At 43.3% G+C, this 17,313-nt stretch overlaps 3 non-coding genes across 3 annotated transcripts; 2 read left to right on the forward strand and 1 right to left on the reverse strand.

The window, feature by feature from the left end:
- The first annotated feature begins 13,006 nt into the window (after nucleotides 1–13,006).
- trnag-ucc (transfer RNA glycine (anticodon UCC)) lies at nucleotides 13,007–13,078 on the forward strand. Its single transcript has one exon. It is a non-coding gene; the product is annotated as a tRNA-Gly (tRNA).
- A 2,567-nt stretch (nucleotides 13,079–15,645) lies between these two features.
- trnav-aac (transfer RNA valine (anticodon AAC)) lies at nucleotides 15,646–15,718 on the reverse strand. Its single transcript has one exon. It is a non-coding gene; the product is annotated as a tRNA-Val (tRNA).
- A 96-nt stretch (nucleotides 15,719–15,814) lies between these two features.
- On the forward strand, nucleotides 15,815–15,886 carry trnag-ucc (transfer RNA glycine (anticodon UCC)). The gene has a single exon. It is a non-coding gene; the product is annotated as a tRNA-Gly (tRNA).
- Nucleotides 15,887–17,313: the final 1,427 nt, after the last annotated feature.

A 17,313-nucleotide genomic window follows, 5' to 3' on the forward strand; every position in this document is an offset into this window, starting at 1 on the left:
CAGCTTTAGCCGTGAAGAGGTTTCTATGAACATTGGAAGAAAGCAATGCATATCGTAAGGTTATTATGAATCTTAAGCATTAATTACGTTTATACCATGGTCAGTGTGAATATTGGATTCTGATTGGCTGGAAGGTGTGCATTATAACCGTTTATTGCACAGGTAGTTCCAGTCAGTTTAATCACTGTGAGCATTTCTAAATCAACGCGCAGCCTACATGCACACACAAACACACACACACGCACAGACACTCGAGCACACAGAGACATTCGTGAACACACATTCGTACACACAGACACTTCTTGCCGGCGCTGTCTGCAACTTTAACAAAAAAAAATATCTTTGCTGGTGAAAAGTTACATTATATTTCTCAGCAATGAGGTGTTACCATCACTGTTTGTGAAGTAATTCAACTCTCAGTTTTACTACACTACTGCTGCGCAACACTGACTATGTTTACATGACAGCAGTAATCTAATTATTGACCTTACTCTGAGTAAGATAATAACGTGATTATGGTGTTTACATGAGTCGCTTTTAGAATGTCATGTTCCCATTTTACATGTTATAGAACATAATTAGATTAACAGCCCGCGTCATTACGTCACCGCGTCCGACGTCCCTCCAGAATTTCACGTATCAACATACAGTTCGTCTTCGTTATGGTATGGTATACAGTTTTGGGTGTTTTTATTTAATTTTTTTATGAACGCTTTAAGTGCAGTTATTTATTTGTCATGCTGTATGTGCAAATAGACAACTGCTTGAAGCCAGGAGCTGCATCCCAAACCGTGCACTTAGCGTCTCTATAGTAGCCGAGATAGATGTACAGTGAGGGAAAAAAGTATTTGATCCCCTGCTGATTTTGTACGTTTGCCCACTGACAAAGAAATGATCAGTCTATAATTTTAATGGTAGTTGTATTTGAACAGTGAGAGACAGAATAACAAAAAAAAAATCCAGAAAAACGCATGTCAAAAATTTTATAAATTGATTTGCATTTTAATGAGGGGAAAAAAGTATTTGACCCCCTCTCAATCAGAAAGATTTCTGGCTCCCAGGTGTCTCCCAGGTGTCTTCAGGTAACGAGCTGAGATTACGAGCACATTCTTAAAGGGAGTGCTCCTAATATCAGTTTGTTACCTGTATAAAAGACACCTGTCCACTGAAGCAATCAATCAATCAGATTCCAAACTCTCCACCATGGCCAAGACCAAAGAGCTCTCCAAGGATGTCAGGGACAAGACTGTAGACCTACACAAGTCTGGAATGGGCTACAAGACCAGTGCCAAGCAGCTTGGTGAGAAGGGGACAACATTTGGTGCGATTATTCGCAAATGGAAGAAGCACAAAAGAACTGTCAATCTCCCTCGGCCTGGGGCTCCATGCAAGATCTCACCTCGTGGAGTTGCATTGATCATGAGAACAGTGAGGAATCAGCCCAGAACTACACGGGAGGATCTTGTCAATGATCTCAAGGCAGCTGGGACCATAGTCACCAAGAAAACATTTGGTAACACTACGCCGTGAAGGACTGAAATCCTGCAGCGCGCGCAAGGTCCGCTGCTCAAGAAAGCACATATACATGCCCGTCTGAAGTTCGCCAGTGAACATCTGAATGATTCAGAGGACAACTGGGTGAAAGTGTTGTGGTCAGATGAGACCAAAATGGAGCTCTTTGGCATCAACTCAACTCGCCGTGTTTGGAGGAGGAGGAATGCTGCCTATGACCCCTGGAACACCATCCCCACCGTCAAACATGGAGGTGGAAACATTATGCTTTGGGGTTTTTTTCTGCTAAGGGGACAGGACAACTTCACCGCATCAAAGGGACGATGGACGGGGCCATGTACCGTCAAATCTTGGGTGAGAACCTCCTTCCCTCAACCAGGGCATTGAAAATGGGTCGTGGATGGGTATTCCTGCATGACAATGACCCAAAACACATGGCCAAGGCAATAAAGGAGTGGCTCAAGAAGAAGCACATTAAGGTCCTGGAGTGGCCTAGCCAGTCTCCAGACCTTAATCCCACAGAAAATCTGTGGAGGGAGCTGAAGGTTTGAGTTGCCAAACGTCAGCCTCGAAACCTTAATGATTTGGAGAAGATCTGCAAAGAGGAGTGGGACAAAATCCCTCCTGAGATGTGTGCAAACCTGGTGGCCAACTACAAGAAACGTCTGACCTCTGTGATTGCCAACAAGGGTTTTTAAACCAAGTACTAAGTCATGTTTTGCAGATCGGTTAAATACTTATTTCCCTCATTAAAATGCAAATCAATTTATAACATTTTTGACGTGCGTTTTTCTGGATTTTTTTGTTGTTATTCTGTCTCTCACTGTTCAAATAAATCTACCATTAAAGTTATAGACGGATCATTTCTTTGTCAGTGGGCAAATGTACAAAATCAGCAGGGGATCAAATACTTTTTTCCCCTCACTGTATTTTCCCGACTACAGGCCTATAGTAGGCGAGTATGCGGTTTGGGACGCAGCCATGCTCTCTTGTTCGCCGTAAATTGTTGAGCACTGCCGTGTGTGTACGTGTCCTGTCGCAAAATGCAGGGAAAACTCACACAACGTTAATAATGTGATTCAGGTGTTTACATGTCTGTAATACACATTGATGATGCGACTAAAACAGGAGTATTCGACATGTCTTAATTCGATTAGTGCTTACTTCGAGTAATGACTTTAATCAGATTAAGGTAATTAAAAATTGCTGTTTACATGGTAGTTTCTTAATCAAAGTATCGTCTTAATCGGGTTAACAGTGGATTATTGTTGTCCATGTAAACGCACTGACTGACTGCTGAGAGGCACATGATGCAGGAAATTCATACATGATTAATCTCTCTGTCTCTGATAGATATCTGTCAATTCATTCAAATAAATGTAATCTCATCACACTACTTTATCTCTGTGTCTGATTTATATCGGGCAAAATTCCAGATCTAACGACCTAACTAATAGAAATTAACTGTCATTTTAAACTTCTAATCAAAGTTTGTGCTTCTAAAATCAGTGACAGCTTTAATGTTATTAATTGTGGAAAGACCATGGTATAAGCGGGGTAATCCATGGCTAGGTGACGATCTGAACGAGTGGTTCTTTTCCTCCACATCATGCATTAAAATCATTTAATGCACATCTAGCCGTGGATTACCCCTTACATATCATCTGAGAGAGACAGCTAATTCTGTATGTAAACAGATATACTTCCCAATCACGACCTCTCCGAGTTGGAGAGCGGCCAGTGAAGTCTTTCCATTGACTCCCCTCCAATTGAGATTCTTTGCCAGGGAGTTAGCAATCACCCTCTTCAATATGCGCCAGGTGCAGTCACGCACATCCACCCCGTCAATAAGCGCCAACCAGTTTACCCGAAACCGATGATTTTTAAAACAATAATATAATATAAAATATAAATAATTAATAAGAATGTATTGCCTTGTCAACTGTGTCAGTGCTTCTCACTGCTCCTGCAGTTACCCTGCCCTGTGTGCTTTCCATGTTTTGCTCCTCTAACAAAGATTAGGTCATAACTGTTCCCTCATATCAAAGTGGTGTTCAGTGTTGTGCTTTGAGTACGAGTGTGTCACCTTGAGAAAACAAACACTCTCAGTAGCTGTGTAATTGTGCAAGCAATTGTTAACAAAAAAAGGAAAAAAAATTCTCACAGTTTTTGCTTCTAATCTGGGCTCTGTTGCATCCTTTGCTCCAGACTACGCAGTTGAGGAAGATCTTGCAGGGCAGTAAATCTTCATCAATATCCAAAGACTGCACCTGGAACACCTGTAGTTGAAGCAAGCTCAGTGGTTTGTTGGTCCAGCACCATCTCTAATTTAGTCAACACCTCCCTCAGCATGGCTATGGTAAAGAAGTTAACAATATTTACAAATGATACACACTACAAAACTGTACAACTCCATCCTCAGTCTTATTCCTAACCTACACAAATTCCAGTAAGATGGCTGAGTGGAAATCACGGTTAATTAATACCTACAAAAGAAAGTCAATCAGAAAGCAGGAGAATACTTGGTACTGCCGGTACTGAAAAAAAAACTTATCGTATCATTCTTTTTAAAATTCTAGTATCAACTTGGTACAGATACTTTTGACATCACAACTTACCAATTACAACATCCTTGAATTGCAGGGACGCCAAGGATATTTTCCCATTCATTTATAACAGATAGCTGCACAGTGACAGGGGTGGCTGTGGATCAGGTGGTAGAGCGGGTTGTCCACTAATCGTAGGGTTGGCGGTTCGATTCCCGGCCAGCAGGACTCCACATGCCGAAGAGTCCTTGGGCAAGACACTGAACCCCAAGTTGCTCCCGATGGCAAGTTAGCGCCTTGCATGGCAGCTCTGCTACCATTGGTGTGTGAATGGGTGAATGAGACACAGTGTAAAGTGCTATATAAGTGCGCCATTTACCATTTTTACCATTTAGTGACACAGAAGCGGAGTCCGTTCCATTCCGTGGTGTTTTAATTAACGGAAGTAAAAAAAGAGATGAAGAGAAGGGTGTGGTCTTAGGAAGCAATAAAAGAACAGGTGACTAGGTGAGAGAAAGCGGGACGCGGAAATGAGAGCCAGGTGGGAATGGCGGAACTGATGGTGTGTGTTTGCCAAGGACCATGCTAATGCTCTTACTGTGGATTATAACCTTGTGGATATTGATTCAGGAGGCTGGCGAACACTTCGGGAATATTCTGCCAAGTTGAATAAACTAGCGAGCGGAGTTTTGAGGGTTCGGAGGCACATCATGGGTTTGAGATCCTTTCTTTAATACTTTTGTGGAGAACCAGTATGTTTAAGTTGTTGGATGTTACTGTCTGTAAAGAACTCTGAGTGTTAAGCGGAATCTGACTGCTGGTTTCCCATGCTTTCGGGTTCACGAACTCCCATATGCCTAAATCACCGCCATTGAAGTGCAGCTTTAAAGTGAACAACTTTTTTGTTTTGGTTAAGAATTATTTTGGGGTTAAATGTTTTTTTTCTGCCTTTTGTGTGTGAAATTTTTCTTTTATGAATAGAGCCTTGTTTCCTTATGGGTGCGTTTATTAATCCCACGTAGGGGAACTTTTTGGTTTTCATTATTTCGGTTTCTATGACTGAAATGATCTGTATTTCCTATGTTTACTGCATAAATAATAATAAACTTATTTTGTAAGAATTGAGTAGCCTTATTCTGAGTGATGTCCAAATTATAAGTTACAAGTGACGGTTAATTTGAACTGTCTGGCGTCCAAACCCCATAAGGTACCACGCTACAGAGTGGCGCCCAAATGGGGACCGAACCGTAAGATTTAGAAAGTTTAGTTGGGGTACTGAACTTAACAGACTTGGACATTTGCGTTATTGATGGACTTGACCATTGTTAATTATTGTGAAATACAGTGTGTACATATATTTTCAGTTTTTCTGGTTGGTGTTTACATGAAATGTATGGTTATTGAGAACATTCAGGAGTCTGTGTAACTACTTGCTGCTCTGTATTGTTTCTCTTATTCCCTGGCTATGTCTACCCCTACCCATCGAATCAAGCGCATCATTACTCTTGTCTTCTTGTTGAAGGAAAGAGCCAGGCTCCCACATTCAGTGGAAAAGCAGAGACTGCCTGTGATTTTGCAAGCAGCTGTTATCTGCCTTGCACCAAAAGCTCAATGGAAGGGAAACCGCTCCCAGCCTTTTTCGGGCGTAGACCTCTTGCTGATAGGTGAACTTGGTGACCAGAACTTTATGGAAAATTTTCCAGTCACGCACAGAGTCTTATTGAGCAACGAAAGAGCCAGGCTTCCACTTTCTGTAGAAAAACAGAGACTCCCTTTCATTTTGTAAGCAAATGTTAACTGCTTTGCTACAAAGGCACAAAAGAAGGAAATCTGCTCTGTCCAAGGTCTCGCTTTCCGGCTGTTCCTAGAGGACCTGATCCTACGGTGATGACAACCGGTCAGTTATTAAAGCAAAGTTCAAAATTGCTAGCTTGTTTCTGCCCAGTCTCGAACCAGGGACCTTTTGCGTGTGAAGCAAACGTGATAACCACTACATTACAGAAACCATGACAGAAACACCCTTTAGCTGTTGCCTATGGTCTGCTGATGAGAAGAGCACATAGTTAAACTTTTGTTCAGCCATCTGCTTTGAAATGTGATCCATGTCTATCTCCATGAAAGACTTGGCAACAAATGCCACACATATCTCAAGATTTTCAAAATCACTGAACCTTTCCTCAGATTCCTGCCCAAGCCTGGACAGGAGGTCACAATACTCGAGTACATCCAAAACTTTGGTTGCATTTGCATGGCTTTCTTTCTATCTTTACCAATGAGGGGAAGTGTTGCAATCTTTTGTTTTTCAATTGCTGAAGGTAAAATGACAGTTTTGCTTTAAATACCTTCACAGCACTGATCATATCACATATGGTTTTGTCTTTACCTTGTAACTGAAGATTGAGCTGATTCAGTTTCTCTGTCACATCAGCCAAGAATGCAAGATCAAGCAGCCATCAGACAACAGGTTAGTGCCCCCCCAGTTCCATTAAAGCCTTAATTTCACTCACCAAGGAAATAAAACGGTGAAGTACCTTACTCCTACTCAACCATCTGACTTCTGTATGAAGGAGATCGCCGTACTCTGCAGAAATTTTGAATACAAATTCTTACATTCAGCCATAATCCAGTCCAGACATTCCGTCATCTGCTCCGTGCAGCGCTGCTTCATACACGCTGTAGGAGAAAATAAAGACTTCAGATCATCATCACCATCATCACCACCATTATCACCATCACCATCATCGTCCTCATAATCATCGTCATTGTCATCATTGCCATCATTGTCACCCTCATTGCCGTCATCATCATAGTCACAGTCATCATCGTCGTCACCATCATCATAATCATAATCGTTCTGATCATCGTAATCATAGTCACCATCATCGTCGTCACCATCATCGTAATCATCATCGTCACCATCATCGCCGTCATATCATCGTCATTGTCATCATCATCACCATCGTTATCATCATCATCGTCGCCGTCATCATTATCTTCATCGTCATCATCATAATAATCACGTCATCAACATTGTCATCATAGTCATCATCTATTGTCATCATCATCATAGTCACCATCATCGTCATCATGATCATCATTGTCAACATCATCGTCGTCATCAACATCGTAAACATTGTCACCATGATCATCACACTCCAATGCCCTACAAAACCCTAAAAAAAACTCAGAAAACCTCCGAAACCCTCCGAAATGCTAAAAAACTCAAAACCCCCAAAACCCGCCAGAACAGTCCAAAAACCCCTCAAACCCTCCAAACCTGAAAAAACTCTCCAAAAAAAAAAACCCCTCAAAACCCCAAAAGTTGCAGCTTTATTACAGATGTGTTGAAAATGTTTAATTTCTCAAGGGTTTACATTGGAGACCCCCTAATGGTCAAAAGTATAAAGACATGTAGAACTGCAGCACAGTAAACCTTTACTGTGTGTAAAGGCCAAGAAGTAATAAGCAGCTGATATACACATCAGATAAAGTAGTTCCTGAAGGAGCCGGGCCAGACTGGGACAGAAATTGGGACAGAAACTGGGTCTCACACCCACCCGGTCCTCCCCATACACAATAATACATGTTTGATGTGAACATTAATAAAGCTATTGACCTGTAGCTGCATGATTTCATGTACAGTGCTGCTGTCACATGATTAGCTGAGTGTATATGGGCCATTGTTCCAGTGATACAATAGAGACTATAATAATTAGAAAATATATTTATAATTAAAATCTACAAGTTAATATAGGAAATTTAAGTAAGACTAGTGAATTTAAATTCAATTTGCATATCCCTCATCAAAAAAAAAGTTGAGCAGACACGACAGTACGTTTTTTTATCCATGAACACGCATATGTACATAAAATTAATCAGATCTCTACACTTAAAGGTCGTAAACCCTGTTACCTCAGTGTCAAGCCTGTTACCCTTGTGTAACCAGTGTTACCTCAGTGTCAAGCCTGTTACCCTTTTGTAACCAGTGTTACCTCAGTGTCAAGCCTGTTACCCTTGTGTAAACAGTGTTACCCTCACGTCAACTATAAAGTTTGTATCTCCATGTGGTATTCGTGTACTGTGTAGTATCTGGTGTTAAATTTTGGGAAAATGAAGAAAACTAAAGTACAAGTTACACTCTAAACACAAGCTCCACTAAATCATATTCAGAGAAATGCTGTTACTAAAGACTTCGTATAGTAATTGATACTCTAGATAAATATCCCCGCTCATGCCAAGGGACCAAGTGGACACACACATTCATGATAAAAAGAGACTTTATTTACAGTTTACATTTTCATATCACTATAATTTGATTAAAATTACACCTCTTATTTAACAGTTCAGATCAGTAGTTCATAGAGTACAGAAGATACCAATAAGGCCACATTGTGAAGCACACACACATAAAAGGACACATTTTGATATTTTGTAAAATAGTTAGTAAAATTAGAATAATTTTAAGAATTTTTTATTTATTTATTTATTTTTAAATAGCAAGCTTTTTGTGCCAATTGACAGGCGTGTCTGAGTCAGTGAGGGCGGAGCTTAAGTATAATCTGAACTGTATAACATCACCACTAGCTTCTGTTTTTATTTCTTTAGTATTTGTGGGCATAAAAGCCTGCCTATAATTAAACAGTATAATAGTTTAGTAATATCAGCTGTGCTAGCCCGTCACCTACCCACAGCACTAGTTAACATAGCGAACATTAACATTACCTACCCAGCAGTCGCTATACAGCATTAAATAGATGATCAAGCTGAACAAGTGGAAAGAAAAGCTAACGGATGTCACATGATTAAGTTGAAAAAAAATTCACATAAGCTCCACCCATACTGAACCAGGAACACCTGTCACATGGCAAATTCAGTATATACTGACTGTGTGTGCGAGAAAGAGAGAGATAATGCAACACATGTCCAGCAGAGGGAGCTGGTGAACTGTGTGTTTCTCCAGTACACACACCCCAGAGATAAAAGAGAAGAGAGATTTTCCTCCCATTAACCACAGCATGAGGTCATTCATTAACTCACACACAGAAATGAAATAAAATGCATTTTTAAATCCAAACCTGTGACTGTAAATGTATGTATAGTGTATGTGAACATGTACGCATGTGTGTGTGTGTGTGTGTGTGTGTGTGTTTACAGTCACAGTGTGTTTTGCTGGTCTCCTAGCTGCGAGTTTCACTCTCAAAGGCGGGCTTATCGTAGTGCAGTGGCACTTCAAACACACTGCCTCCAAACCTGCAAGCCAATCACAGCACAGGGTACAGCCATTGAATAGAGCCTCCATATGGAAGCGTACCTCTGCACCGAGGAGCATGCCCTCCTAAACAGTTAGGGCAGCTACGAGAAAACAGGTTCCCATTCCATCATTGAATGCAGAAATACATAACCAGAGCCATCTCTCCCTACAGCTCTTGCCTGGCGTCCCACTGAAGATAAGCAGGGTTGAGCCTGGCCAGTACTGGGAGACCTCCTGGGGAAAACTAAGCTTGCTGATGGAAGTGGTAATAGTGAGACCAGCAGGGGGGGCTCACCCTGTGGTCTGTGTGGGGTCTAAAGCCCCAATATAGTGACGGGGACACTACTGTATAAACAGCACTGTCTTTTGGATGAGACATTAAACTGAGGTCCTGACTCTGTGGTCATTAAAAATATATAACAACATAAATGAAAATAAAATAAAATAAAAAAAAGAGTAGGGGTATAACCCCAGTGTCCTGCCCAAATTCCCTCATTGGCCTTCTCGATCACCCCCTAATAATCCCCATCTCTGAATTGGCTACATCACTCTCTCCTCTCCAGTAATAGCTTGTTTGTGGTGGGAGTTCTGGAGCACTATGACTGCTGTCCCATCATCCAGGTGGAGGATACACACTAGTGGTCTCCTCCCAGTGTAAAGCACTTTGAGTGTCTAAAAAAGTGCTATAGAAATATAACTGTAACCAAGTAACTTGAAGATGCCCCACCTGCCAGAGAAAATCACCATGAAACCTGCCCTGGATCTCCACAGGTCAACTCAGTGACAAGACCAAGACCAAAAACTGTCAGCCACTGTGAAGAACACCGCTGCTGAGCTATTCCCATTATATGGAGAAAAGTATTAGAACAGCAAGGGCAATTACTTTGGTTTGCTATATACTGGAAACATTTGGGCTTGACATCAAACGATGAATAGGAGTTCATTAACAAATTTAGATGTAAATATTAGGAAATTAAATTCTGGTCAAACAGCTGCCTTCCAAGCAGTTGACCCGGGTTCGATTCCCGGCCAATGCACGGATTCTAACTCGGAGCCTCTGGAGCTGCTTTATGGTAGTTGGCACAAAAAGAAGGAATCACCTACCTAAAAATTAATGGGTCAAGAGAATGTGCCATAGGCTTCTCTGCAGGCCTCCCACAACTCTTTCTGCTTCCAACTTGAATTCTTAGTGCTTCTTTGCTGTTTGTAAACACAGCATTATCCAACAGGGCACGTTTGACCCGTGAACAGGGACGAAAATGTTAGAAAATGCCTTCTCTCCGTGTCTGTCTTTTGTTAGCGACAAGCTAGCATGCAAACTGTGATGAGAGGTGTACATTTTCCACAATCAGCCATCTATATAGTCAATGTTTTATATTTGATAAGCAAATATGTCTATATGCTGATTGGTCTTAAGCAGCGTTGTCCAATCTTCAGCTTTTCGTTCCAATCTAGCAGGAGCCACACCCGATTCCAATTGTTGGATCCGCTGATCTTGGCTTTCAATAGACTAAAGTGTGGCTTCTGCTTGGTTAGAATGACAACCTGCAACCACACTGGCCCATTCTGGAGAAGACTGGACAACCCTGATCTAAAGCAAATAAAGACCGAGGTAAGTGCCACTTTGTGAGTTCTGAATCCGTCATGCCGACTCGACGTCACTCGATGAACAGGGAAGGAACTGGTAGATGAGAAGACTTCCCACTGTTGACGAATGGCGATTTCAAGTTGAGGGTGCGTTTGCTTTGCGTTTTCCCGCTTGGAGGTGGGGAATTACAAGTCGCAACCTCTTGTCAAGCGCATCATTACTCTTGTCTTCTTGATGAAGGAAAGAGCCAGGCTTCCACATTCAGTGGAAAAGCAGAGACTGCCCGTGATTTTGCAAGCAGCTGTTGTCTGCCTTGCTACAAAAGCTCAATGGAAGGGAAACCGCTCCCAGCCTTTTTCGGGCGTAGACCTCTTGCTGATAAGTGAACTTGGCGACCAGTACTTTATGGAAAATTTTCCAGTCACGCACAGAGTCTTATTGAGCAACGAAAGAGCCAGGCTTCCATTTTCTGTGGAAAACCAGAGACTCCCTTTCATTTTGTAAGCAAATGTTAACTGCTTTGCTACGAAAGCACAAAAGAAGGAAATCTGCTCTGTCCAAGGTGTCGCTTTCCAGCTGTTCCTGGAGGACCTGATCCTACAGTGATGAGTGTTAGGCAAACGTGATAACCACCACACTACAGAAACCATGACAGAGCTGCGCTTCGGCTCTTGCCTATGGTCTGCTGATGAGAAGAGCACATACTTAAACTTTTGTTCAGCAGAGTTGAATTGCCTAGCATGGCACTGGTGGTATAGAGGTGAGCATAGCTGCCTTCCAAGTAGTTGACCTGCGTTTGATTCCTGGCCAATGCACGGATTGTAACTCGGAGCTTCTGGAGCTACTTTATGGTAGTTGGCACAAAAGGAAGGAATCACCTACCTGAAAGTAAATGGGTCAACAGAATGTGCCATAGGCTTCTCTGCAGGCCTCCCACAACTCTTTCTGCTTCCCACTTGAATTCTTAGTGCTTCTTTGCTGTTTGTAAACACAGCATTATCCAACAGGGCACGTTTGACCCGTGAACAGGGGCGAAAATGTTAGAAAATGCCGTCTCTCCGTGTCTGTCTTTTGTTAGCGACAAGCTAGCATGCAAACTGTGATGAGAGGTGTACATTTTCCGCAATCAGCCATCTATATAGTCAATGTTTTATATGTAATAAGCAAAAATGTCTATATGCTGATTGGTCTTAAGCAGCGTTGTCCAATCTTCAGCTTTTCGTTCCAATCTAGCAGGAGCCACACCCGATTCCAATTGTTGGATCCGCTGATCTTGACTTTCAATAGACTAAAGTGTGGCTTCTACTTGGTTAGAATGACAACCTGCAAAGACACTGGCCCAATCTGGAGAAGACTGGACAACCCTTATCTAATGCAAATAAAGACCGAGGTCAGTGCCACTTTGTGAGTTCTGAATCCGTCATGCCGACTCGACGTCACTCGATGAACAGGGAAGGAACTGGTAGATGAGAAGACTTCCCACTGTTGACGAATGGCGATTTCAAGTTGAGGGTGCGTTTGCTTTGCGTTTTCCCGCTTGGAGGTGGGGAATTACAAGTCGCAACCTCTTCTCAAGCGCATCATTACTCTTGTCTTCTTGATGAAGGAAAGAGCCAGGCTTCCACATTCAGTGGAAAAGCAGAGACTGCCCGTGATTTTGCAAGCAGCTGTTGTCTGCCTTGCTACAAAAGCTCAATGGAAGGGAAACCGCTCCCAGCCTTTTTCGGGCGTAGACCTCTTGCTGATAGGTGAACTTGGCGACCAGTACTTGCTGGAAAATTTTCCAGTCACGCACAGAGTCTTATTGAGCAACGAAAGAGCCAGGCTTCCATTTTCTGTGGAAAACCAGAGGCTCCCTTTCATTTTGTAAGCAAATGTTAACTGTTTTGCTACGAAAGCACAAAAGAAGGAAATCTGCTCTGTCCAAGGTGTCGCTTTCCAGCTGTTCCTGGAGGACCTGATCCTACAGTGATGAGTGTTAGGCAAACGTGATAACCACCACACTACAGAAACCATGACAGAGCTGCGCTTCGGCTCTTGCCTATGGTCTGCTGATGAGAAGAGCACATACTTAAACTTTTGTTCAGCATGGTTGAACTACCTAGTGTGGCATTGGTGGTATAGAGGTGAGCATAGCTGCCTTCCAAGCAGTTGACTCGGGTTCGATTCCCGGCCAATGCACGGATTCTAACTCGGAGCCTCTGGAGCTGCTTTATGGTAGTTGGCACAAAAAGAAGGAATCCCCTACCTAAAAATTAATGGGTCAAGAGAATGTGCCATAGGCTTCTCTGCAGGCCTCCCACAACTCTTTCTGCTTCCAACTTGAATTCTTAGTGCTTCTTTGCTGTTTGTAAACACAGCATTATCCAACAGGGCACGTTTGACCCGTGAACAGGGACGAAAATGTTAGAAAATGCCTTCTCTCCGTGTCTGTCTTTTGTTAGCGACAAGCTAGCATGCAAACTGTGATGAGAGGTGTACATTTTCCGCAATCAGCCATCTGTATAGTCAATGTTTTATATGTAATAAGCAAAAATGTCTATATGCTGATTGGTCTTAAGCAGCGTTGTCCAATCTTCAGCTTTTCGTTCCAATCTAGCAGGAGGCACACCCGATTCCAATTGTTGGATCCGCTGATCTTGGCTTTCAATAGACTAAAGTGTGGCTTCTGCTTGGTTAGAATGACAACCTGCAACCACACTGGCCCATTCTGGAGAAGACTGGACAACCCTGATCTAAAGCAAATAAAGACCGAGGTAAGTGCCACTTTGTGAGTTCTGAATCCGTCATGCCGACTCGACGTCACTCGATGAACAGGGAAGGAACTGGTAGATGAGAAGACTTCCCACTGTTGACGAATGGCGATTTCAAGTTGAGGGTGCGTTTGCTTTGCGTTTTCCCGCTTGGAGGTGGGGAATTACAAGTCGCAACCTCTTCTCAAGCGCATCATTACTCTTGTCTTCTTGATGAAGGAAAGAGCCAGGCTTCCACATTCAGTGGAAAAGCAGAGACTGCCCGTGATTTTGCAAGCAGCTGTTGTCTGCCTTGCTACAAAAGCTCAATGGAAGGGAAACCGCTCCCAGCCTTTTTCGGGCGTAGACCTCTTGCTGATAGGTGAACTTGGCGACCAGTACTTGCTGGAAAATTTTCCAGTCACGCACAGAGTCTTATTGAGCAACGAAAGAGCCAGGCTTCCATTTTCTGTGGAAAACCAGAGGCTCCCTTTCATTTTGTAAGCAAATGTTAACTGTTTTGCTACGAAAGCACAAAAGAAGGAAATCTGCTCTGTCCAAGGTGTCGCTTTGCGGCTGTTCCTGGAGGACCTGATCCTACAGTGATGAGTGTTAGGCAAACGTGATAACCACCACACTACAGAAACCATGACAGAGCTGCGCTTCGGCTCTTGCCTATGGTCTGCTGATGAGAAGAGCACATACTTAAACTTTTGTTCAGCAGAGTTGAATTGCCTAGCATGGCATTGGTGGTATAGAGGTGAGCATAGCTGCCTTCCAAGTAGTTGACCTGCGTTTGATTCCTGGCCAATGCACGGATTGTAACTCGGAGCTTCTGGAGCTACTTTATGGTAGTTGGCACAAAAGGAAGGAATCACCTACCTGAAAGTAAATGGGTCAACAGAATGTGCCATAGGCTTCTCTGCAGGCCTCCCACAACTCTTTCTGCTTCCCACTTGAATTCTTAGTGCTTCTTTGCTGTTTGTAAACACAGCATTATCCAACAGGGCACGTTTGACCCGTGAACAGGGGCGAAAATGTTAGAAAATGCCGTCTCTCCGTGTCTGTCTTTTGTTAGCGACAAGCTAGCATGCAAACTGTGATGAGAGGTGTACATTTTCCGCAATCAGCCATCTATATAGTCAATGTTTTATATGTAATAAGCAAAAATGTCTATATGCTGATTGGTCTTAAGCAGCGTTGTCCAATCTTCAGCTTTTCGTTCCAATCTAGCAGGAGCCACACCCGATTCCAATTGTTGGATCCGCTGATCTTGACTTTCAATAGACTAAAGTGTGGCTTCTACTTGGTTAGAATGACAACCTGCAAAGACACTGGCCCAATCTGGAGAAGACTGGACAACCCTTATCTAATGCAAATAAAGACCGAGGTCAGTGCCACTTTGTGAGTTCTGAATCCGTCATGCCGACTCGACGTCACTCGATGAACAGGGAAGGAACTGGTAGATGAGAAGACTTCCCACTGTTGACGAATGGCGATTTCAAGTTGAGGGCGCGTTTGCTTTGCGTTTTCCCGCTTGGAGGTGGGGAATTACAAGTCGCAACCTCTTCTCAAGCGCATCATTACTCTTGTCTTCTTGATGAAGGAAAGAGCCAGGCTTCCACATTCAGTGGAAAAGCAGAGACTGCCCGTGATTTTGCAAGCAGCTGTTGTCTGCCTTGCTACAAAAGCTCAATGGAAGGGAAACCGCTCCCAGCCTTTTTCGGGCGTAGACCTCTTGCTGATAGGTGAACTTGGCGACCAGTACTTTATGGAAAATTTTCCAGTCACGCACAGAGTCTTATTGAGCAACGAAAGAGCCAGGCTTCCATTTTCTGTGGAAAACCAGAGACTCCCTTTCATTTTGTAAGCAAATGTTAACTGCTTTGCTACGAAAGCACAAAAGAAGGAAATCTGCTCTGTCCAAGGTGTCGCTTTCCGGCTGTTCCTGGAGGAGCTGATCCTACAGTGATGACAACCGGTCAGTTATTAAAGCAAAGTTCAAAATAGCTAGCTTGTTTCTGCCCGGTCTCGAACCAGGGACCTTTTGCGTGTTAGGCAAACGTGATAACCACTACACTACAGAAACCATGACAAAGGTGTTAGTCGGCTCTTCCCTACAGTCTGCTGATGAGAAGCGCACATACTTAAACTTTTGTTCAGCATGGTTGAACTACCTAGTGTGGCATTGGTGGTATAGAGGTGAGCATAGCTGCCTTCCAAGCAGTTGACCCGGGTTCGATTCCCGGCCAATGCACGGATTCTAACTCGGAGCCTCTGGAGCTGCTTTATGGTAGTTGGCACAAAAAGAAGGAATCACCTACCTAAAAATTAATGGGTCAAGAGAATGTGCCATAGGCTTCTCTGCAGGCCTCCCACAACTCTTTCTGCTTCCAACTTGAATTCTTAGTGCTTCTTTGCTGTTTGTAAACACAGCATTATCCAACAGGGCACGTTTGACCCGTGAACAGGGACGAAAATGTTAGAAAATGCCTTCTCTCCGTGTCTGTCTTTTGTTAGCGACAAGCTAGCATGCAAACTGTGATGAGAGGTGTACATTTTCCGCAATCAGCCATCTGTATAGTCAATGTTTTATATGTAATAAGCAAAAATGTCTATATGCTGATTGGTCTTAAGCAGCGTTGTCCAATCTTCAGCTTTTCGTTCCAATCTAGCAGGAGCCACACCCGATTCCAATTGTTGGATCCGCTGATCTTGGCTTTCAATAGACTAAAGTGTGGCTTCTGCTTGGTTAGAATGACAACCTGCAACCACACTGGCCCATTCTGGAGAAGACTGGACAACCCTGATCTAAAGCAAATAAAGACCGAGGTAAGTGCCACTTTGTGAGTTCTGAATCCGTCATGCCGACTCGACGTCACTCGATGAACAGGGAAGGAACTGGTAGATGAGAAGACTTCCCACTGTTGACGAATGGCGATTTCAAGTTGAGGGTGCGTTTGCTTTGCGTTTTCCCGCTTGGAGGTGGGGAATTACAAGTCGCAACCTCTTCTCAAGCGCATCATTACTCTTGTCTTCTTGATGAAGGAAAGAGCCAGGCTTCCACATTCAGTGGAAAAGCAGAGACTGCCCGTGATTTTGCAAGCAGCTGTTGTCTGCCTTGCTACAAAAGCTCAATGGAAGGGAAACCGCTCCCAGCCTTTTTCGGGCGTAGACCTCTTGCTGATAGGTGAACTTGGCGACCAGTACTTGCTGGAAAATTTTCCAGTCACGCACAGAGTCTTATTGAGCAACGAAAGAGCCAGGCTTCCATTTTCTGTGGAAAACCAGAGACTCCCTTTCATTTTGTAAGCAAATGTTAACTGTTTTGCTACGAAAGCACAAAAGAAGGAAATCTGCTCTGTCCAAGGTGTCGCTTTGCGGCTGTTCCTGGAGGACCTGATCCTACAGTGATGAGTGTTAGGCAAACGTGATAACCACCACACTACAGAAACCATGACAGAGCTGCGCTTCGGCTCTTGCCTATGGTCTGCTGATGAGAAGAGCACATACTTAAACTTTTGTTCAGCAGAGTTGAATTGCCTAGCATGGCATTGGTGGTATAGAGGTGAGCATAGCTGCCTTCCAAGTAGTTGACCTGCGTTTGATTCCTGGCCAATGCACGGATTGTAACTCGGAGCTTCTGGAGCTACTTTATGGTAGTTGGCACAAAAGGAAGGAATC

Source organism: Ictalurus punctatus, unplaced genomic scaffold, assembly GCF_001660625.3.
Source record: "Ictalurus punctatus breed USDA103 unplaced genomic scaffold, Coco_2.0 Super-Scaffold_100, whole genome shotgun sequence".
NCBI classification, from domain to species: Eukaryota; Metazoa; Chordata; class Actinopteri; order Siluriformes; family Ictaluridae; genus Ictalurus; species Ictalurus punctatus.